General features: G+C 42.2%; 1 protein-coding gene across 1 annotated transcript in view; it reads left to right on the top strand.

Moving 5' to 3' along the window:
• The window catches only part of LOC145401919 (uncharacterized), a 492,294-nt gene that overhangs the window by 229,984 nt on the left and 237,075 nt on the right, over positions 1–25,235 (top strand). The gene's annotated exons all lie outside the window — the stretch shown is intronic.

Genomic DNA, 25,235 nt, shown 5'->3' with positions numbered 1-25,235 from the left:
TATCTGTCTATCCATCCATCTCCCTCTCAGTCTGTCTATCTGTCTGTCAGTGTATCTATCTCACTGTATCCATTTATCTGTCCATATCTGTCTATCTGTCTATCTACCTGTATCTATCTGTGAATCTTCTTGTCTGTCCGTCAGTCAATCAGTCAGTTAGTTAATCTGTATGTATGTATGTATGTATGTCTCTATCTGTCTGTCTATCTATCTATCATTCAGTCAGTCTATCTGTTTATCTATTTATATATCCATCTCTCTATCTATCCATTTATCCATCTATCTATCTTTCTGTCTACTTGGCCCGACCTACATTCCCTCTCACTCAACACACAATTACCGTAATAGCAGTATCATTCTCACCTACAAAATATATGGGTTCCTCCCTTTATATTTGTCTGTCTGCCTGTTTGTCTCTGTTTATCTTTCTCGGTGTGTGTCTGCTTCTTTCTTTACGTCTCTCTCTCTCTCTCTCTCTCTCTCTCTCTCTCTCTCTCTCACACACACACACACACACACACACACACACACACACACACACACACACACACACACACACTACATTTTTACGAACATTCTTCTGTGTTTGTTCCGTACTCTGTGTAATTGGTGGATAAGCCCACGATACAAAGCACTGACAGGGATATTCTGTGTTGTAGATCAGAGCCCATACTGTATTTTCATAGAGTCGATACAAAATGCTGTAACTGTAATGTGTGGCCCTGAGCTCATAAAAATAACGTAGTAAGGAATGTCAGTGTTAAATAAGCCTAACTTCGTGTAAATATTTCATCACTACCAGCTCTTAACTTGAACTCTTTAATCCCGCTCTCAATTTCACGTCTTTAGGTCGAATTCTGTGTGGCTTTGTTGATTACGTAACACTTTTTCCTCAGCGATCTGTTTTGCACATGGCACCTCAATATCCTCTTGGACGTTATGGTGCACACTATGTCGCTAGGAAAGGAAAATGACAGATAGTAAACAAGAGTGTTGGAGGTGTCGTAAGCAAAATAAATCGCCAGGGAAGAGGAACTACGAACATTTCCAGTGCCAGTGAGAATACGGCCCGTTGTTTTTGTGGCAGTGCTAGTATTTATTTTCTGTATGATATATTCTTTACTACGGAGACAATTTTTACTTTACTTTTGCTTCCAACAGACCATTTTTATCCACTGTACATTTGCGCTTCTCAGACGAAACATTTTGAGTTATTCGGTGAAGCATTTTGATATATTGATCACCGTCTCATGCACTGTACGTGAAATTATTGCCTTATTATTACCGTATTATTACCGTTTGTATTATCTAACACTCAAAAGTAAACAAGAGGAAAGAAAAGAAAAGAAAAAGAGAAAATGATAGATGATGCGGTGTCGTCTGAGGCAGTAACTATATTCGTCTGTGTGCCAGGAGTTTGGTAATCTTTCTGTCCACCACATAGTAAGGAAGAATTTTTATTTATTTTTTCCCCTCCTGGGCGTACTTGAGCATAACTAATCTACTGAGATATATGTGATTTAGTTCCAGGTATGTGGAGTTTTACCTTTGTGTCCTTTATTAAGTGGCAACTCATGAATAACCAGTGTCATAAATAAAGAATGCATGACAAGGAATAGGTAGCATGTTTTGTTGCTTCTTCATTATTGCTTTCTGACATCTTTTTGCCTTTTTCTTTTTACATTCCTGTACGGTTCATTGCTCGGGGAGGTAGAGGGTGGAGGGAGAACTGTCTTCATCACTTTCATTTTCGTTACGTTCTGTGACGTATGCAAAAAAATGAAACAGGACCACCTGCAGTCTTTTCATTTAAACCTGGCCAAGATTATTTTCTTTTTGCTGCTCAGTGGCTGAAAGAAATACTGCTGCTCTACATTCATTCTGTAACACTTCTTCGTGACTAGGAGTATTTTCCAGTACTAACCTACTTCGACATTTTAGCATTCAAGGTAGTGAGATGGTAGTTTTAGGTCAAGTAAAAGTGAAGAGAGTATAAAAAGACCCGTAAGATCTGTGTGGTCTTTAAATCTGTCAGAGTGTGGGTGGCATCACGGGACCCAATCTTGCTCAGTTCGGTCTCCCATCTGCACCTGTTAATGCTTCTGGGTTTTCAGCATACCTGTCTGTAGATTTCCATTTCACTGTTTAATAATCTCATTGTTTTTGCGGTTGGCGTCTCGAATGAATTTTCCTGTTGCCTTTTTCTCCCTCTCTCTCTCAGTACCTTTGATCCCATTTCTTTCCCTCTGCGTCTCTCTCTCTCTCTCTCTCTCTCTCTCTCTTTCGAGGCGTAGGAGGGAAAGGGAGGGAGGGAGGCAGAAGTAAGAGGGGAGAGAGGAATGAAGGGAGGGAAGAAAAGTGAGAGAATCAGAAAGTCAGTCATGTGAGAAATTAGTTATATTTTTTAAGATATGGCGATACATTCTATTGAGAGAGAGAGAGAGAGAGAGAGAGAGAGAGAGAGAGAGTGAACATTATTACTGGAAACTTTGATGATGCTTTTCGTTCTGTTTTATTTTATTCTCATCAACCTACCTTTATTCATCAGTGGTAAGTTGAGTTGTTATTATTATTATTATTATTATTATTAGTAGTAGTATTAGTATTTTATTATTATTATTATTATTATTATTATTATTATTAGTGGTAAAAATAGATGTATTGTAAATGATAAAATGAATTATTATTATTATTATTATTATTATTATTATTATTATTGTTGTTGCTGTTGTATTTTAATTATTGTAATTATAATTATTTTTATTAGTAGTAAAAGTAGGTGTATTGTAAATTGTAATTTGAACTATTATTGTTATTATTATTATTATTATTTTATTATTATTATTATTATTATTATTATTATGAGTGTTGGAGATGACCCAGTTGTTAACATGACCCTAACCTTGATAGAGTTAGAAAGCCAAGGTGCTAAGTCATCTCAATTGCCGCTAATTAGGGGTGTGGCTTACCTGGGTGAGGCAGGTGTGAGAGAGAGAGAGAGAGAGAGAGAGAGAGTGTGTGTGTGTGTGTGTGTGTATTTAGATTATAAGCGTACATGTGCACAGGTTGATATACATGTATGAATAGATACTCATTTTGTGTGTAGGAACGCTTATGTATACACTAAATATACATACATGAATACATACATGGCCAGTGTGTGTAGGCTATAAACGCACATAAACACTGCGTAATATCCATACCAGGTACATAAACACCTACCCAGTGTGCGTGTACAACATAAACACACCTAATTATACACACTCATATACATACATAAATACATACGCACACATGTACACCCAGGAGGCCACTAAATCCACCCTCCTCAGATCTTAACCCCATGACTCCGGCGACTTATTATTTATTTATTTATTTATCGTTCTTGCTGCCTCCAGACGATTTTATTCAGCATAGGAAATACAGAACAGCTTAGTTAAGACCTTATCTAACTTTCCCTGTTAAAATAAAGTCGTCTGAAGATACCGGTAGTAAAAATAAAAGAAAGAAAATGTTCGTCATGGGAGTGGAGGGGTTATTTTCACAGTGGTTTTGTGTCTTAAGTACTCGTGCCGTCGATAGGTAGGGAGTTGATGTACCTGACTTTGTACTTGATTAATATCCTTGCTATTTGGGAGGTACTGAAGAATTTTTACCTGCGTCGCGAAGAGCCAATTATATGAGAGCAGCAGATATTGACTCTGTTCTTGTTCTTGGGGAAAACTTTGAATTACATCATCGCCACGCCCATGCCAAACAACCAACAACGACCATTTGCACAGAGTGCGTTACCCCCGCCCTACCGCACCACCCAGCATCTTTTCTTCATCCATCCCATCGTTTTTTTTCTTACTCCTCACACACACACACACACACACACACACACACACACACACACACACACACACACACACACACACACACACCGCTCGCTGGTGCAGTGGTAACGTTCTCGCTTGCCAACTGGTGGACGGGAGTTCGCGCCTCGCTCAGGTTGCGAAAAGTTTCACTGACGAAGTGGGTGGTTACTGTCCCCCTTGAGCAAGGAGACGGGTGTGTGCATGTGTGAAGGTCACAGCCTTGCCCTTAGATCGGACACTATGAGCTCTCAGCTCCCTTCCGGGAGGGTAAAAGCTGACGATCACGACCATCAAGTGATCCTGACCGACCCGGTGAATTACACACACACACACACACATCTGTGAGAAATCCGTGATGTTACCGTACACTTTCCTACCGTCAATGCCACCCCTTTTACGACATCCATTTGTACACAAGGGATAAAGTGGAGAAAGAACAGGAAAACAGAAAAGAGCAATAGGGAGGACTAAGTGTGAGATACAAAAAATATATAATAAAAAAAGTAGTAGAAGAAAAAAATGACTAATAAGAGAAAGTGTGTTGTAGATAAAGGCTGGAAATGGCAAAACTAGGTACACAGTAAATGAGGAACAGTGAAGAAGAGTAACAGCCAATCCTTGTTCATTCCTTCGAGGTGTAGGGGCCCGAGGCTAGGCTGGAGCTTTACATCCCTTCCGTCCAATGATGTATATTCCTGTTTTAGTCTTGCTTTTCCTTCATTTTAGTTTGCACTGAAAGGGTTAATGAAAGCTGTATTTAACCCCTGTAGTTGGAAAAAGTGTCTCCTAAGTGCGATAGTCATCTTAACGTTATGATACTGTCTCCTTCAGTACTAGGACTATTTTTTTTTTTCAATGCCTGGTATCCTCAGACATATTTATTTAGCCACCTCTTGTACTGAAGGGGTTAATGAAGCTTCTATATAGCCTCTCCAGCGCGATAAATCTCCCCTAAGCAACAGAGAACTTCATCTGGTACTGGCAACACTGCAATGCTAAAGAGGAGCTGCTAGTGAAGTGGTGCGGGGCAGGAGACGGCCGTGCGCCCTTGGTGGTAGTAGCCTGCGTGATGGCCAGACCTGCACTCACCCCTGGCAACCTCGAACCCACACGCAAGGCAACACCCCCACCACGACTGCTGCCTCCTGACCACTGCACCGCCAGGGGAGAAGCGAAGCAAAAAATGAGAAAAGAAAGAAGAGAAAATAATTCCTTGAGTCACTGTGATTGGTGTTCTGGCATCCACAACACCAGGAAACAAACAAGCAACGAACGGAAAAACGAATGGAAAAAGTTTAACACCTTCAGTACGGTGACGCCATTTATATTTTTTTTCCTACTGCCAAACGATTTTTTTCAGTTAAGGGCAGACCTCTCATAGTGAAGAAGGTAATGAAGATTCACTATATTCTCTTCATTTCAACATGACCTAAAATTAGCCTAAAATTGCCTTAACTCTTATCTTGGTTGCCGTGCAGCAACAAGAAATTAGCACTTGAATATTGTGCTGGTCACGAAGAAGTGCTGTGGAAACGATGCACTCGTAGCGTTTTCTTACTTTGTCACCGGGCTACGGAAACTGACCTGCAAAAGGACGAAAATCTCAGCCAGGTTTAGGTGAACGAACTATATCACGCCCATTACCCAGGCCGGAATAAACGGACTGGAGGTGGCGAGAACTGAATATAAAAGACGTCATCGAGCTAAAGGGGTTGGGGGAAAAAAAGGGAGAGAGAGAGAGAGAGAGTATTATGAGGAGTGAGAGTAAGAGTGGAGGCTGTTTTGTGTGTGTGTGTGTGTGTGTCGTCAAGGAGACTGGGGTCATTATAAGTGGACTGATGATGATGATGATAATGATGATTGTAGTAATGATGATGTGATTTCATGTACTTCCCTACTCTCTGTCTGTCTGTCTGTCTGTCTGTCTCTGTCTCTGTCTCTCTCTCTCTCTCTCTCTCTCATGCATATTTAAACCCTCTCCAAGCACTCTCCCCCTAAAAAGTGTACCCCTAAAAAGAAGGTTCTTTAAGTTCACGCGCTTCCCTCCCTCCCCTTATAAGGTGGGAGGAATGCAGAGAGAGAGAGAGAGAGAGAGAGAGAGAGAGAGAGAGAGAGAGATGATAAAGGATGGAGTGCAGAGGTGAAGAATGAAGCGGTGAATGGAAGAAAAGACAGGAGAGAGGGTTATGGGTGGAGATGGATGGAGGGAGGGGGAGAAAAAAGTCAGAGAGAGGTTTATAGATACCTAAGCCTCACTGCCCTTTGTAGGTGGCTCCGCCTTAATAATATCAGGATGACTTTAGTGCATTTCCTTCAACCTGGCGGAGATCCTAAACCCTTTCAGTTTCGATGACAGCCAGATATAGCCAGATTAGAGGGTTGATCTTTTTAATAACCAAGGAGACTCATTCCTCCCTCACCACCGAAGCTCATGATGTTTAAAGCATCCACCACTTAACACTGAAGTTATGGAGCGGCGTAGATCCGTCACATAAAAACAGACTGACTAGAGCTGCAGGGGTTTAAGAACAGTGTAACAACAGAAGACTCTCCCCAACACTCCTGATATGCTGGCACTACACCGCACAGGAAAATAAACCGAACAAATACCTTGGAGGACTAAAACGCCCGAAGGATATTTTATAAGAACGACAGAAATTAGTAATGCAAATAAGCTACTGATCCGAAGATTAAAACTAATACTAACAATCCTACTTTTATTCTGTATTTCAGTACTCTTATTTATTAATTTCACTAATTTCTGTCGATATTGGATGGAGGGTTTTGTGGAGGAGGGAGGAGCCTTCCTGTTTTTCTGTCCTTGTCTTTAGCTCATAGAATAGTTTTGTTATATATAACTTTCCTTATGACAAACAGACTCAAAAGGACCAACAGGCCTCTTGATGTTTGCTTTCCTTTGTTCTCTGTTTTATACATATAAACAGTATGAACACATGCATACTCATGTACATGCAACATATAAACGCTATACAGTATTTGGCATTTCGTGAGACAAAGCTTAGGTATTTGGGTACACACTTATGTAACCAAGGTATTACCCAGCAGCTTATTTATGCATTCAATGCCAGGGAGTAAGGCCATAAACCGCTTACATTAATTATGCCCAAAGACAACGACCCCGGCACAGCAGCTTGTTAATGCAAAGTATGACAGGCCAGTCAGGAGGACGAGTTTTAATTGCCTTATACTGCTATGCTTAACAATGGTTCAAAATTGTTATAGGAACGCCCAGTTATGTATTGGGGTGTAATGTAGGCACCGCAAGACCCCCTGGCACCTCCTTCCCAGAGATTTATATTGTGATCCACCTTATATCCTCTTTTACTTTACTGAGGCAAACTATTCTGGTATGAAGAGTTTATAAATGGCATAAACGAGAATATCAAGGCGTAGCATGCACAGTAAATCGCTAAGAAAAATGCACTACAGAGCTTACAGTGCCACCTGGAATCCAACCCCAGTATCTGTGTATGAGTAGTTAGAGCATCCCAGGTTACTCTACATCCCCACATGGTGACTGGGGGTTTATGCATCATGTAGTGCCATCGGGGGAGAAAGGCTGGTCATCTACCCTCATACGTACTGGTCTATAGGAGCCCAGCTACGGACCCCAACACCTGGAAGGCAGTAACATGGGATTGTAGTTACTGTTTTTGTTTTCATTGCAGATGATTCCTGTTTTTTAACATACCGTAATCGTAATTATGAGGCAGGTAGATCGGTTAGAGTTGTAGTTATTAGTCTGGTTGGTTTTAATCTTGAGAATAGGAGTAATTTCAGCTCTAAAATTGTTTCAAAAGATTCATGTCTGCATATCAGAACTGTAATATATTTCAGAATAATCTGTTCGATTTTGTACTGATAATTTAAAAAAAAGGCTGGGTGATGTAATATGCAATAAAACTTCCATCACTAAAAAGTCAACTGTTTGATAATTGCTCAGACAGCAACGAATGATTTCTTGCATAGCACGTTTACTCTGACCAGACAGATTTCCAACTACTTTCAGCTCGGTTCATGGACAAGTATTATCAGACTAGTAACCAAGGACACTCATTTCTGCCTTGTAACTAAAACTCATTGGTTGTCATGTCGGCACGACGTAATATCCAACATGTGATAGTGGCCCAGTTCTGCCAGATACATTCAAGCCGACTACCTGTTTGTATTCTAAGGATCTCGTAGCCATGGTGTTGTTTTTGTACAATGAATTCCGGATTTTATTTTTATGTTTAGTTACGAACATATAAATACTGGTTCACCTCATGACGATCGGAAACCTGACAGTGAACATTAAATTTCTAAACTGTGATTCCATTTACCGGAATCCAGCCAGCTTTTCAGAATATTTCATGAGTTTCGTCATAGTTCGACTAATATGTGGATGGGTATTTTCGTTTGCAGCTGTACAATGTCACTCACATAAGAAGTAGTTGGCTGTGTACTTGATGGTGTCTAGAATTACTCCGCTGTCTCTAGTTTTTCTCTGTTGCCTTGAGTGAACAAAATAGGAGGAGAGGGAGGATTTGTGAGGAAAGGGAGGGGATGGAATTGGAAGGAATGGAGGTGAAAGAAAAAGGAGGGAACAAGGAGGAGAGGTAAGGGGAAGGGAAGAGAAGAGAATGAAGGGAAACAGTGAGGAGAGAGAGAAGGAAGAGAGGAAATGGAAAGGAATGACGGGAAAAGAAGTGATGGAAATGGGAAGGGAGGAAGGAATAAAGGAGATAGAAATAATGAAGATAAAAAATGAGAAAGAGAGAAAGGACAAAGAGAAAAGGGGAGGAATGAAACAGAAGGGGAATAGATAAAGAGACAGAAGGAGGAGGGGGAAAAACAGAGAAGAGAAGAGAAAGAGAGAAGGATGGGGAGGAAAGGATTGATAAAGGAAAGAAATGGTATAGGGAACAAGGTAGAGAAAGAGAAAAGGATGGGGGAAGCGAAGGAACAGAGAGGGAAGGAAGAGAAAGGGAAGAAAAATGAGAAAGAAAGGGAAAGAAAATTAAGGAACATGGAAGGAAACAGAGGGGATGGAAAGGAGAAGAGAAAAAAAGAGAAGGAAGGACGAAGAGCAGGAACTAGAAAGGGAGGAAAAGGTAAGGAAAAGGAGAAAGGGAAGGAAGAGAGAGGTGAGGAAAGGAAAGGGAAAGGGGTGTAGGACTCAAGGTAAAGCCTCACGAGTTTACCTGAGTGGCTGTGTTAGGGGTAGATAACAGGTAGATAAACAGGTTCTCTCTCTCTCTCTCTCTCTCTCTCTCTCTCTCTCTCTCTCTCTCTCTCTCTCTCTCTCTCTCTCTCTCTCTCTCTCTCTCTCTCTCTCTCTCTCTCTCTCTCTCAGATTTATTGCATTTTTTTTTTTTTTACTTAAATTCGTCCATATTTTTCATTTTCCATTTATCTTTATTTCTCTCGTCTTCCCTCTTTTCATTGTCTCATGCCTGGTGATCCAGTGGTCTAAGATGGTATACTCCTTTCACGTTAACTTGGCCTAAAACTGTAAATTCTCCATCTTGAATGCTGAGTCGTAACCGTAAACATCAGAGTATGAAGATAGTCAACAAGAAATGCAGTGGGAAGGATAAAGAGCCGTGGTGATGTCTTTTTCGCCACTGAGGCACGTGAAACATACTTGAAGACGAAAATCAGGATCAAACAGTGGTGGAAGGACTATAGCAGGGGTGAAGGCCATGTACCGGGGCCTCGATTCAAATCCGTAAGACGCTGCTTCAGGTGTTTTGTTATGTAAAGCCACCAGGGTCACCTACCTTTAGACGCTGTGGACTACCGTAGACTAGCCTAGGGCCCCAGCATCACGAAAGGGTGAATATGGAACTGTGTGTGTGTGTGTGTGTGTGTGTGTGTGTGTGTGTGGACAAAGGTACATGACTGACAAACACTCTTTTATAAATATTACTGTTAATCCTTTCATTCCGCGGACGTCATGTTTATATCATGTTTGTAACCTCTTTATGATTTTCTTCGACATAGAATATACCTTCTGTACAGGGGGAGGGGTTCGGTGCAGCTTTCAATAACCCTTGTACTACCGTTTTACTCTCCTTCACTGAATCAAATAATCCGCCAGCAGCAAGAATAATGTACAGAAACAATCCTAACCCAACCCAACCTAACCTAACCTAACCTAACCTAACCCAACCCAACCTAACCCAACCTAACCCAACCTAACCGAACCCAGCCCAACCCAATCTAACGACCTAACCCAACCTAACCTAACCTAACCTAACCCGACCCAGCCTAACGACCTAACCCAACCCAACCTAACCCAGCCCAGCCCAGCCCAGCCCAGCCCAGCCCAGCCCAACTCAACCCAACCCAACCCAACCCAACTCAACTCGACCCAGCCCAACCCAACTCAACCCAACCCAACCCAACCCAACCCAGCCCAACTCAACCCAACCCAACCCAACCCAACCCAACCCAACGCAGCCCAACCCAACACAACCCAACCCAACCCAACCCAACGCAACCTAAACAGCACGGTACAAGTCCAGACCTGTCCTAACATGTACAATAAATATAGAAACGCCAGCCATTGAGCATAAAAACTATCGTACTGTGGGTAAAATTCTTGTACTCTAAATTCAAATCCACGGACAACATTCAACAATATTCTCTCTAAATGCAACAGTTACCTCACTCTAAAACAACTGAACTTCCCTTTCCCCCCCAAAAAAAAAAAAAAAAAAAAAAATCAATCAAAAATACTATCTCAAAATGAAAAAGGTATGATTCAATAAAAGACGGCTAATAAATAAAGTCTTAAATAGAATAAAAGCTATCTCACAGGCTAAAAACTATCCGACTCTCTCAAGCCTGACTTACACTCTCTTTAATCCCCAGGTAATCTCTCACGCCCCCTCTTTAATGTGAGCGAGGAGGTTGCTGTACAAATGTTAGTGATAATAGAGTGGGTGTTTATGGGACAGTAGTGTGCGCGTTGGTGAGAGAGAGAGAGAGAGAGAGAGAGAGAGAGAGAGAGAAGGGAAAGGAAAGATGAGGAAGGAGACAGGGAACGAAGGGGAGGAAGAGAGGGAGAGATGATGCAGGAAGGGGAATGAAGTGGGGGAGAGATACGGAAGTGAGACAAGGAGGGGAGGTATAAGGAAGGAAGGGAAAGAGGGGATGGGAGAGAGAGAGAAGGATGAGGATGGGAGGGAAGAGAGAGTTTGAGGCATATGTGGAGAGAAAAGGGGAGGGGAGAGGCACAGATGGGGAGGGGAGATGGTGGGAGGAAGAAGGGGAGGGGGTGTTTATGTGACAGTAGTGTATTTGTCATGATGGGTGGGGAGAGGAGTGGCTAGAAGAGGGGCGAGGGGGAGGGGAGCAAGGAATGGTTATTGTTATTATTATTATTATTATTATATTTCATTATTATTATTATTATTATTATTATTATTTCATTATTATTATTATTATTATTTCATCATCATCATCAGCATTATTATTATTATTATTATTATTATTATTATTATTATTAATTAATTAATTAATTACAATATTATTTTTAATCATTGTTTTAGTGTCCTACCGTGGGCATTGACGTGGAGTCCGTTCATGCCCAGCATTCCTCGTACGTGCCCTTTACTTTCACGTGCCGCCACCTCGGCGCTAATACCCACCGCCTTTGCTGAATAGGCCTATGTGCTATATCTGTATCAGTCCATATTAGATCCACTGATGGGTCAGATCCTACCGGAAGAAGAGTGATAGCCAGAAATAACCCAGTCCCCGGGCTAACAAAGTACGGTCGGAGAAGATTATGCAGCGTTTCATGGGTGTATAATGAAGGACTGGTATATTAGTAGGGGTGACATGGTGGTGGGTCATGTGGAGGATCAGTAATGTTTAAACGAAATACCAACTCACCAGACTGTTCCCTGCACCAGCCCGGGATCGAACTTGGCTCCTTTGTTGTTATTGTTGTTTATTGAGGACAGCAGGGTTTATTTACCGTACAACTCTATCGTCCTTCTCAGCCATTAAACCCAGGGAGACCAAACGTTAATACCCCCCCCCCTCCAACCCTGCTGCACACCCCGTACCCAGAATCAGATAACCCCACTAAAACCCCGGGGTGTGAGGGCGCTGCGCAGAGCCCGGAAGTTGGCAGTAAGGCGGCATAAATGGGAGGGTACGATAGAGGGTGGAGGACGTCGTGCAAGGGGAGGGCAATTGGTGTACGGGTCCTAAGGGGTTGGGTTGGGTTGGGCATGTATAATTGATTGGGTTGGGACTGATTGATTGATAGGTTAGGATGGGTTGGTTGAAAGGTAGGGTTGGGTTGGGATGAGTTGGTTGAAAGGTTGAGCTGAGTTGGGTTGGGATGGTTGAAGGTTTGGTTGGGTTGCTTGGTAGTTCGGGTTTGTATTGGTTGATTGATAGGTTAGGTTGGGACTCATTAGGCCGTAGGTTAGATTTGGTTTGGGTGAGTAGGTAGGAAAGCTAGGGTTGGCTGGACTGGATAGGCAAGAGCAGGCAAGGCTAGTTGGACTGCATAGCTAAGAGTTAATTGGGTAAGCTTAGAGTGAATTAAATTAGGCTAGAAATGGTTGGATCAGAATGGGGGTTGATCCAGGTTAGATTAGATAAGAGTTGGGTAAGTTTACTATGGATAAAGATAAAAAAGGTGGTTGAGTCAGTGTATTGTAGAGCTGGATGATGATGCGTTGGTTGGGACTGGTGATGATGGGTTGATGGGTTGGTTGGTTGGGACTGGTGATAATGGGTTGGTTTGGACTGGTTGGTTAGTCTAGGGTAAGATATATGAGACAGGACTGTATTGGATCTGCTGATAGTTACATGGCTAATTTTGGAATGGGTAGACTGAGGAGGCATAGGAGATTATACAGGTGAATATTGTTTGGATTTTTGTGCAGTGTGGTTAGGTCTGAATACTGGAGTTAAGATGGTGCTGATAACTAACACCAGGATTCAGTTTTATTATGGCGGGTTAGATACATTGGATTAACACTGATTAGAATATTGAGGGCAAGGTAGTATGATCTGGATTAGCGGAGGTATGTTAGACTGAGTTAGGGGAGGCCAGAATGTGTTTGGCTTGTAAGGTTGATAGTTATTATTTGTGTAAACTTTACTAGCCAAAAATCATGGATACAAAAAATGAAATTGCAGCCCCGGTCCACTCTCTCTCTCTCTCTCTCTCACACACACACACACACACACACACACACACACACACACACACACACACACACACACACACACACACACACACACACACACACACACACACACACACACACACACACACACACACACACACACACACACACACACACGGGGTCCGATTATCAACAGGGGCGAATAATTCCTAACACGAAAATCACCACGTGCACAGCGTTCTTACAGCAGCTGGATAATTAGGGTGCGATTAAGGCAGGTGTAGTAAGTGTAGGGATCGGCTCGGGGCAGGTTTGGTAATTGTGGCCTTCTAAATCAACAGGTGTGGCAGGTGTGGGCGATTGTAATTTTAACCTGGCTTCAGCACCTTCACTCCGATGACATTTTTTATTCAATTTATTCTTGTCCCTTATAGAGATTTTATATAGATTTGTTGCGAGTTTTGTAGCTATAGAGGTCAGATATAACCCAAATTAACCCCTTCACTACTGGAGATTTTTCCTGAGTAAAAAATCGTCTGGTAGTAGCAAGAATTACCCTCCCCCGCAAAAAAAAAAAAAAAAAAAAAAATCACTGGATTCATTTTTTTTTTCTTTGTAGGGACAGCAGTTGAGGGTTTTAATATCTTCAGTCCAGTGACATGGTAAATATTTTGTTCTTGCTACCTCCAGACGTCATAGCTCAGATTAAGGGAGGCATTCGTTTAGTCAGGGAGTAGTGAAGTCTGTTACCCAACTTCTTCATTTCGGAAAAGAAAAAGAAAATTCTCAAACCAAGTTACATCACCGGGGGGGTTGCAAGAATAAAGTGAGAAAGACGTCACCTTACTGAAGAGGTTGAAGCTTTGTGGGTGGGATCATAGGAACATAGGAGGATAAGTGAAGCGGGTTGGTGTGGAGGGTATGAGTAGACCGTCAGAATAAGATAAGGATAGCAAGGAAGACCACTCACCCTCAGCAACCGAGCCTCCCAGCCTAAACTGGCAGGAAAAAATGCCGATAGAAAAACGGGCATGGTTTTTTTTTTAGGAAAGATAGAAACAAACACATAAAAAAATACTGTCATAGATGTTTTAATGAGTGTGATCAACCCTTTCTAGTTATATACCTGTCCAATTTATATTTGCAACCCAGCAGGCCCAACACCATGAACACATGACTGGGTGCCTTGTGCCACTCATTGACTGTTCCATTTCCAAGCCAGTTCCACGCCATCTTCTTACTAAAACGGAACACCTCTCATCTGAAGCCATTAGTGCGTGTGTTGTCCTGTCTGCTCAATCTTAAAGCCTTGCTAACATATCAGGTACTTAATTCTTTCATTCATATATGCACCTCAGTCAAATTTTCCTCGACTCTACATTATCCCAGTGACTGCATTTAATTTTCACAGACTTTAAATGAAAGATTACATGTGCTATATCATTTTTCTAAATCATTTTTATGCATCTTCCAAAGATATTATATCGATGCTATTGTGTAGACATCAGAACTGCATTACATAATCAAGGTGCGGCCCTACTAAACCAAGATAAATTTGCAGTAATGCTGTTGATGGCATGTTGTATTAAAAAGTGTGAGACCCTGTTTGCCCTGTTTCATTCACTTAATCACTATTGTCTAAATATTTCATTTTAATCTGTTAGGAAAATCTTCCCTGAGTTGAATATAACCGCTTGGATGTGGCAAGAACAGAACAGAAACTACATCATCGGCTTCAAGACAATACTGTTGTTGATGTGGATACAGGGGGTAGAGACTAACTTGATTTGATGCTCCAGATTTGCGGTGATAGACCATCTGTTTTATGCCGTAGGCGACAGTAGTAGTAGTGGTGGTGGTTGTGATGGTATTTGCACCTCCAGACCTCCAGGCATATCAGAACGTGAACCTGGTGGACTACAGGCTGAAACTGCCCACCTCCTGAAGTCCACTATCCTCCTGCCGGGGGATAGGGATGGGAATGAGAAACATTTGTTTAACCAGGCAACTAGCAGCTCGATTTTATTGGCATCACTACGTTAAGGAACAATCCTTTTGCAAGTAAACATACGCGTAAGGACGCGTCCACGCGTGTACTCGAACATGTGTTGACAGCACAGCTGATAACGTCTTTGGATACATGTACGAGTATGTAGCAGTATTTGGACAGATGTATGCAAACATGTTGCAGTGCAGCCTCATACCTGCTGGCAGCAGAGGTGATGGGATGTGTCCATACGAGGCAGCTGAGACTTCATCATGATGTTGCCATCATGATCTGGACACTTCTGTTCCCAGCATGTTTGCATCTTGTTCGTTATTGTGTTGTGTACATGTTGCCAGCAATTGCTCCAGCACAAGTGTGGACGCGCACTAAGTCACAATGATGCAAATAAGCCGTCAGCCGAGGTTTTGGGATTATTAGAGCTTGTTTCATAAGTTTTAAATGTCGGGACGCTGACCAGTTGCGAGTAAAATCGTCCGTCGCTTATGAAAGAAAACAGACCAATTGTTAGCCAGGTTTTAATAATTAATTGACTAACAGCATCCTTTGCTGCCGATATATAAACTAAAATCCATCTGCAGGTAACCAGTGGATTCGTTGTTTGGGGGTTTGTGAATGCTTACGTACAGAATTGTCTCTTGTATAACAGGGCCGCTTGACGCCAAAGATAACAAAACGTCGCTGTATATGGCACGGCGAGCATACTTAAGGCAACTTTGTTTTGGCCTCCTGAATGGGCGTTTGTGGAGAATATTAATTTAACCTTTACTCCTACTGCTGGTGGTAATGATAGTGGTGGTTAGTCTGTCAAATATAATACAGTCCAGCCTCACCTGAGAGAGAGAGAGAGAGAGAGAGAGAGTAAAGTATAAAAGACGCCTTGATGCAAAGTGGGTTAGGTTAAAGGCTTCTGCTGTTAATGTGTGTGTGTGTGTGTGTGTGTGTGTGTGTGTGTGTGTGTGTGTGTGTGTGTGTGTGTGTGTGCGCGCGCGCGCAAAACAAGGCCCACTAAGCTATAAAATAAACCGCGATTCCCAAGTAGACCCAATTAACTGAGACTATTTCTAATGCCATTCTGTGCCTGGGCCGTATATAACCCCACTCCCTTATACGATGGACCAGAAATTAAGAAAAATATGTGGGTTGAAATTCGAGCGCTTGTATTTTCTAGTTAGGAGTTATAGGAGGGTTATATATCATCACTTATAATGGCCTGCTGAAGGGTGAGGGAGAGAGAGAGAGAGAGAGAGAGAGAGAGAGAGAGAGAGAGAGAGAGAGAGATTAAGGAAAAAAAAAAAAAAGGACTGTGATAAATGTGCTGTATGAATGTGTATATGTGTGTGTGCGTTTCTGACATGAGTTTGTACCTTGGTTGAATGCATGTGTAGTTTTTCATTGTGTGTGTGTGTGTGTGTGTGTGTGTGTGTGTGTGTGTGTGTGTGTGTATTTATCTGCTTTTACGTTTTTCTGCTGGTCATAGATGTGTGAGCTTGCGACTTATATGTGTTTTTGTGTGTGTTTGTGTGAGGGGTGTGCGTCTCTTCCAGGACTGTGTTTACTTAAGTTTTCTGTATGTGCGTGTATGTACAGTATGTAAGTATGTATATATATGTGTGTGTGTGTGTGTGTGTGTGTGTGTGTGTGTGTGTGTGTGTGTGTGTGTGTGTGTGTGTGTGTGTATCCAAGTTTCATTGTGTTGGTGTTTGTGAGGCTGGTCGTGTGTGCGCTTTGTGTATATGTCTGTTTACCTACTGTTATGCCAGCTTGTGTGTGCTGTCTTGTAGATTTTCTGTGTATGAAACGATTGTGTGTATGTAGGGTGTGTGTAAGTGTCATGTTTGTATGTGTGTGTGTGTAAGTGTCTCGTGTGTGTATATGTGTGTGTGTATGTTTAAGTGTCTTTTGTGTAAGTGTGTGTAAGTGTCTTGTGTGTATATGTGTGTTGCGTTTATTTTCTTTTATGTGTCCGTCACTGGCCATAGACCTGACATTCCTTTCCATGAGACCCAGCATTGCCGTAACTGCCATATACCTTCACATTCACCACTTCGGTACTCATACCCACCGTCAGTAGTGAGTGTGTGCTAGGACGGTCTCATTCAGGACTGGGGATGGTATTAGCGTGGAGTTTTTCTCATACATCGGTGGGTCGTGTGGTAGATCACAGAAGTCTGATGCAACGAAATTCAAATGATCAAAGTCTTCCTAGTCGCAGCCTTCGTATGAACTCGCGTTTTTTCGAACAGCAAGCTACTTATCTAACCATGTGTGTGTGTGTGTGTGTGTGTGTGTGTGTGTGTGTGTGTGTGTGTGTGTGTGTGTATTATCGTTATGTGTGTTTGTGTGCGCTCCAGCTATACTTGCACATACTTAGGTTTATGTACCAATGCTTGTCTTTCATGTAAGTTGGTATGTCCTAGTATGCGTATGTTCACAGCATTTCTGTATGTATGTATATATTCGTTTCTTTGTCGTACATATGTATACACTATATTCTTGTATGCATTTATGCCTCCCGTGTACATAACTGAATGTGTACCCTTGTGTGTTTGCATATTTGTGGACATGAGAAAATATACCAGCGCAAACCTAGCCTAAGAATGTTAATAGTCTGTGTACAGTTAAAAGAAATGTACATGAAACCTTAGACGAGAGAGAGAAATGATTTTGTGTTGAGTGACGAGTCAATAGGTCGGTTGTGGTATGTGTGGAGGGAGAGAGAGAGAGAGAGAGAGAGAGAGAGAGAGAGAGAGAGAGAGAGAGAGAGAGAGAGAGAGAGAGAGAGAAAGAAAGAGAGAGTAGTAGTAGTAGTAGCAGAAAGGAGAATGAGAGAAATTAAGCAAAAGATGCAGTATGTGTGTGTGTGTGTGTGTGTGTGTGTGTGTGTAAGCAGAAAGGGAGGGGAGGTGTGGAGCTGCCTGATCAAGGACACTGGTCAGTAAGTCACTCAATGCACGCAAGCTACAACGCCCACACATAGGCTTCGTGCACACACACACGTACACGCACAGACATGAAAATACACGCACACCCACATACATGCACATACACGCACACCACACGTACACACACATACACATGCACACTCACGCGCACGACACACTCTCACAGACATTTATTCACATACTTATACATGTGCACATACATACATACATACATGCATTCATACATAAATACATACATACATACATGCATTCATGATGCGTGCATATGCATTACAGACACATACACATTTATAAACACATTTATACAGAGGCATTCATATAAACACACATGCACATATGTGGAGTTATACACGTGATCCGATACACACATCCCCGGGAACCTACAATCAGACACGTTGATGTATAGTCACAACCTGTATTATCGAACACTTACACCTACACACACTAATATACACCTCCCACACACTTGTCATACATGTGCACCTTTATACCGTCACATACCTACACGCGCGCAAATGCACATACATACCTGTACACACATACATATATATCTGTTCTCACTCCCTCCTTAGCGCACACTATTCACTCTATCCGTCTGTCAGTCTATCTGTTTGTCTGTCTGTCTCTAACACACACACACACACACACACACACACACACACACACACACACACACACACACACACACACACACACACACACACACACACACACACACACGTCAAAGCAATAAAAAACACCTTGCATCAAATTTCCCTAATTATAAATTGATCACTCCAGAGGAGAGAGAGAGAGAGAGAGAGAGAGAGAGAGAGAGTTAATGGCAGTTTATATAGTGATGGTTTAATTCCACAGTTTTTAAATTGTGGATCTAATTGATATAAAAGATATATTTACATTTAAGACCACACAAATATTTATCTTTTTAGACGCCGATCACCATAACTACCACAGTCACGTCAACGAATAACACTACAACCATCACCGCCAGGAATACTACAGCAACCAATGCCATAATCACTACCACAACCACCACAACAACCGAAACTATCACAGCTACCACAGTCAATACAGCCACCACAACCAAATCCACCACAACTACCGCATCACCCTAAACCACCACAACAGCCACAACCCAAATTACCACTGCTATACCACCCCCATCACCACAACAGCAGAAACCAGCCCGTCGTGAAATACCACCACCACAACTACCACAACTACCACAATTACTGCAGGGTCGGGGAAAGCCACCGACCCTGTTCTACCAAAATTGGAACTGTCTCTTTAAGGGATAAATAGCTGGGAGAGAGAGAGAGAGAGAGAGAGAGAGAGAGAGAGAGAGAGAGAGAGAGAATTATTGGTTTTCTCATTTCTCCAGCCTCTAATGTATTCTTTTCTCAACCTTCTTGCTCTTTACTTAAGCCTTCCTTTTCTCCTCCCCTTCATCCTCTGTCCGCATTTCCTTTGTTGCTTCTTTCACATTCTCTCTCTCTCTCTCTCTCTCTCTCTCTCTCTCTCTCTCTCTCTCATCTCCTCACCCCCCACCATACATCTCGTCCCAATCTCCCTTATCTCAGCATCCCGTTAAAAATATCCCGCAATCTCTGGCGTCCCGGTAATCGTGACTCATTAACGCGATGGGAAAGTACGGGATGCTGAGGGGGTGAAGGTGAGGGAGGGGGGAAAGGGAAGGGGAGGGGAAGGGAAGGAGAGGGAGAGGGTTGAGGGTGGGTAAGTGTGTTAGTTTGGGTTTGGTGTGAAATCTGGGTAGAGGAGAGTGAAAGCGAGGGAAGGGGAAGGAAAAGGGATGGGAGTTGTGGGTAGCGATCAGATGAGAGAGAGAGAGAGAGAGAGAGAGAGAGAGAGAGAGAGAGAGAGAGAGAATCGAAAGTAACAGTGACCAACCAAGGGGAATGAGGCTTTGATGTAGGTGTGGGTGGTGGTTGGGGAGTGACTTATTGACCTGGTTAGAAATTTAGATGTTTGGGGAAATAGGGGTTTAGATGGGAGGCATAGGAAGAAGGTAGACAGGCAGATGGAAGGAAAGAAAGGAACGTGTAGGAAGGAGAGGATGATGGGGAAAAGAGGAGGAAGGGAGGGAGGGAGATGGAAAGAAAGTGAAAAAGAGGGATAGAATAATTTGAGGATGATGGGGAGAAGAGGAAGATGTGAGGTAGAAATGGACGGAAGAGAGGGAGGATGATTAGTAAGAAAGAGCGACTGAGAGAGAGAGAGAGAGAGAGAGAGAGAGAGAGAGAGAGAGAGAGGGGGGAATGTGAGGGAGAAAGAAACGAGAGAGGAGGTGAGAGGAAATAAGCGGTGAAGGGTCAGTGGAGAGAGATTGTGTGGGTGGAAATGACAGGTGTAGATTGGCAATGTCACTCATTCTCTTTATTTATCTGATGTGTACCTTTTTTTACGTGTTACTTTCACACACACACACACACACACACACACACACACACACACACACACACACACACACACACACACACACACACACACACACACACACACACACACACACACACACACACACACACACACAACCTTTATCAGTTATGTATGTCGTTTCGATGACCTGAATCATGAGTGAATGGATTTTTATTTCTTTTTCTTGTCTCTCCCTTTTAAGATAGAGGGAAAATGAGTTATGATGATGATGATGATGATGATGTATATGTCTTTAGTTATAATTTAATCTCTCCCTTATCCATTCTATGTGTTTTCTGGTTTTATGTAGACTTTCTCCATTTCACTATCATCTCTCTATCTCCCGCTTACTTGAGGCTGAGGGAAAGGGTGGTGGATCGATTGTTGGAGGGAGAATAGGGAGGGATTAGGGAGAGAAAGTGGGGGGATTGAGGGATGGGACAAGATAGGAGTGAAATGAGAAATTGAACTATGGAGGGAGAAACGAAGGTGGAAAGCTCTCTCTCTCTCTCTCTCTCTCTGTCAGGTCAGTCTGCCCTCTAGGTGTTTACGGAGAGGTCAGGTGGGTTGAGATAAGATAAGGCGGGTCACAGGCGAAGGGAAGATGAGCTGAGAGATTAGTGTCATCAGTGAGGAGTGAAGAAAATGAGTATATTGTCAGCAGTATTTTTTTCTCTTGTTTCTTATAACTGAGAATCATTATTTCTCTTGCAATGCTGTCATCATCATCATCATCATCATCATCATCATCATCATCAGTACTATTATTATTATTATTATTATTATTATTGTTATTATTATCGCCCCCACTGTCATTCCCATAATTATTATTACCATCTTCGTCACCAACCATCTTACTGTCTGTCTTTTTTGCAAAGTAAAATTATAACTGACTGTCAAAATAGTGTGTAAGATCCTGTGTGTGTCATCTACCACTCTGTACTATCCCTTAGTTTCAGTAGCACATCTGAACAGTTGTCACTTCACTTTAGAATAGTCCTTTCGTTGTACAGTACCTACCGTTGTACACCATTTCAACTGCATTATATAGTTTTAAATAGCTATCCAGCCAGTGTGGAGGAGAGCGTTCCTGGTGGGTGCAGTTTTATTATTCCTAAACTTCATTGTGTATATCTAAACAGCTGTCTGATTAGTGTGAAATAAACTGTAAACCTTATTTCTTCTCTTCTGTTCCTTTACAATCCCGTAATTTCAGTACAGGCTGCGATTCTGAACAGCTGGGAGAGCAGTGTGGAGGAGTGTGTTCATGGTATCTGCTCTTCCATACAGTCCCCAGGTTTCATTATGCAATTCAACATACCTGTCAGATTAGCCTGGTCCTCCTGTCTTGTTTTCTGTACTATCCCTTGGTTTTGAAATGCAGTTCTAACAAGCTGTCAGAGCAGTGTGGAAGAGCCGGTCTGTGTGTGTGTGTGTGTGTGTGTGTGTGAGAGAGAGAGAGAGAGAGAGAGAGAGAGAGAGAGAGAGATTTGGAGGGACAGGCGTTGGGTGGAGGGGTCAGAGAGTGGAGGGAACGGGAGGTGGAGAGGTGTGGAGGGGTCATGAGGTGAGGAGACGGGAGGGAAGAGGTCATGTGAGGTGAGGAGAGGAGAGGAGTGAGAAAGCAAACAGCAACGCACCTATTGAACTTTACCTGGCTTTTTAAAGAGAAGGCGGGAAATAACTGTTAGTCTGGCTTTCTGTATATTCTCCGTTTCTCTTTTATATTTTTTTCTCCTATTAAAATTTGTAATTCTCCATCTAATTTTATTTGCATTTTCTCATTTATTAGTCTAAATTTTCCTCGCTTTTTGTATTTTTTTAATATCTTCTCCCCTTTATATTAACTAGCCTTTTTATATTATTCTTTTCCTTCAGACCTTTGAATCAATAAGTAAATTAGTGATGTGACCCCATTTTTTTTTGGGGGGGGGGAGGTTGGACTTTTTTCGGCGGTCACAGATAACATCCTTTGGCCTTTTTTTTTTTTTTTTTTTTCCATTTCACCGGCCACCGATAATAATATTAGATTTTTTTGCCCCTCTTTATCCCGTATCATAATACTACCCACCCTGCTTATGGTTGGCAGTATAGACTTAGTATGAGCGTAACACTTTCGTTATAATAGCATATTCTTCCATCTCCTCCCTTGTCAGTAAAGTAATGGGAAAAAAAGAAGGAAGAGCTGGTCTGGAAATGGAGAGAGAAAAAAAAATCACTTCTATTTTTGTGTGGGTGTGTAAGTGTGTGGAATTTTCTTCGTAATCATTCAGTTCCCCCCCAAAAAAAAAATAAAAATCACAAAACATCTGTCATAAAGCGATCCAATGAAAACTTTTATGCATGATGATATTGACTCCAAAGTTTGTTACAGACGTATTTAGTAATTTCATTTTAGTCTCTGTATCGAATTTCGTGTTTAAAAAGTCATTTAGTGACTTTAAATGCGAAATTAAAGCAAGGCTGCAGAACCGCCTACCATTTGCCTAAAAATTCACTTAACATTTACATAAAAACTTTCAGTATTGTCCAACGCAGGAAGGCAGGAGAGTAAATAATAATATCTCAGGAGGCTTGGTCGGCTATTAGAAATGTTGTGTGGCTGTACAAGGAGTGGAAGGTAAGTTTGGAGAAATGTTAATGTGAGTAATTGAGGAGGCAGAAATAATGTTCCGCACTGATCAAACGAATGGCTACTTTTTATAACAGTGTTTGGGAGGAAACTGCAAGGATTTACGACAGGGAAACTTTTTAGGGTTGCCGACCTAGTGAAGAAGATTCTTATAATTTGTAGGTAGATAAACTGACTAGAGAAAGTGACCACCTGGATATTGAGTATATTTTGAGAGAATTAAATGAGTGAAATATAATAGCCATCAGTATTTCTAGCACTGAATAGTGTGAAAGTAATGTGGGTGATGAGAGTTCCTCTTCGCAAACAATGGATATATATATATATATATATATATATATATATATATATATATATATATATATATATATACACTATCCTGGCACGGGAGGATTTTAACAGATCATGCTGAGTGGTATTGAAATGGACTGAAGAGTGCGCGACAAAGCTGAGTGAAGGTTTGCAAGCACGAAAAAAGTAAGACAAAAAAAAAAAAAGAAAAAAAAAAAATGAAGACTTACCGTACTTTACTTACCTCGCATTGAAAGTTCTGGTATAGGCCATCAAAGGAGACAAATAAGGTTTACAGATACATGCCTATCGACTGCTCAGAGGTTGTTAAGAGGGACTGTTTAGCTGAATTCTTATCATTCCTCTCGATAGTAACCCTCGACAACCTAATTTACATCCATGCCCCTCATCGTATAGCTGAGTGTAGAAGGACACAACCCATTCACTTGGTAATGAAATGCTTAAGGAAATAGACTGAGGAATATGTGGTAAATCGGAGTGAAATTTTGGGATCCCTCGTTTCCCGGAATATGCGCAAAACAGTATGATGTGCTGAAATTCGCTGCCTGAAACACCGGTTGTCCGAAATAGCCAGTTTTGCGGAAATTGCCCGGAATGCGAAAGGTGTGTGAATATGGGGGTTTTGCGATAATGTATGCGGAAATGGGAGTGCCGAATAGCCCGGACTGCGCAATAAGAAACGGTGCGCAATCATGACGGGGAAAAAAAAAAAAAAAAAAAAATGCAGGAGAGAGGTCGAATGCGAGAGGTACCCGAAATGTTGGTGCTGGCGAAAATGAAGTGTGAAGTTTTGTAGCGAAATTGTGAAGTGGTTTGGAATACGTGACTTAGAATGGAGTGGCTTTTTGTTCCAGTCTCATGGTCCCGTGTTTGATTCCGTTTCGTGGCAGGGGTGGTTTGGGGGATTTGAATGTCGGTGAGGTGTATTTCCCTCTGCCCTGTAAATTCTCGCAAAATTTTCATATATGCCTGTAAGGGTCGTATTCTAGGTAGCTTGGGAGACTACGTTGCATCTTTTTCCTTGCGATTTGTTTTGCATATTGCACACTGATAAATTATTCTGTTTCATTTCTAGTATGGCCATAGTTTGCCTCAGTGACGTACAAGGTAGTATGGAAGTGTAATATGCAAATTAGATCGCTGAGGGAGAGAAGCTGTGAAATATCTTAACCACCTAAAACACTGAGCTGCGTCTAGTGTGTTGAAGCATCTCTTGGCGTGATTGGAGGTGACTACGCTAGCACAGGAATGGACACTCTAAATATTTCCAGAGTCGGTAGTTTGGGAGTATTATAAGTCTAGGAGAAGTGAAAGGTGTCTGTACATCTGTAATTCTCCCTCCCCGCCGTCCACCCTCCCTCCCCTACCCACCACTTCCCTTCCCCGTTACTTTTCCCCACTCACAGTTCTTCCCCCTCCCACCCCAGCCTTCACCTCCCCATTTGCTTTTCTCACCTCGCTTATCACCCTCACTTGTACCTCTTTCCCTTCCCATTACGTATTCCGCCACCCTTGAGTACACCCGCATTGTGTTCCGCTCCCCTTATCCAGGCCACACTTCCTTCCCCACTAATTCATTTGCATTTTATTAACTCTTCCCCACCGTCAACTTCTTACCACCTACCTTACTAAGCCACCGTTTTCTCCTTCATACCCCTACCTCCTTCCCACTACCTCCCGCAACAGCCCTTCCCACCCCACCGCCTTCCCTAGTATCACACATCATTACCATCATTACAGCCTCTGCACATCGCTCACCCCCACGTGCTTTCTACTCTGCCTGCCTTTCATTCTTTCTTGTTCTTCTCCTTTGTCTGTCCAGTCTCTTCTCTGCTCCCCCATCCCGACGTGCTGGCGTGTAGAAACTTCCCCCTAATGTGAACT

The sequence above is a fragment of the Coenobita brevimanus genome, chromosome 57 (genome assembly GCF_032717465.1).
Source record: "Coenobita brevimanus isolate Jiangsu-jjx chromosome 57, ASM3271746v2, whole genome shotgun sequence".
Lineage (NCBI taxonomy): Eukaryota > Metazoa > Arthropoda > Malacostraca > Decapoda > Coenobitidae > Coenobita > Coenobita brevimanus.
This window is presented reverse-complemented; position numbering and strand designations above follow the sequence as displayed.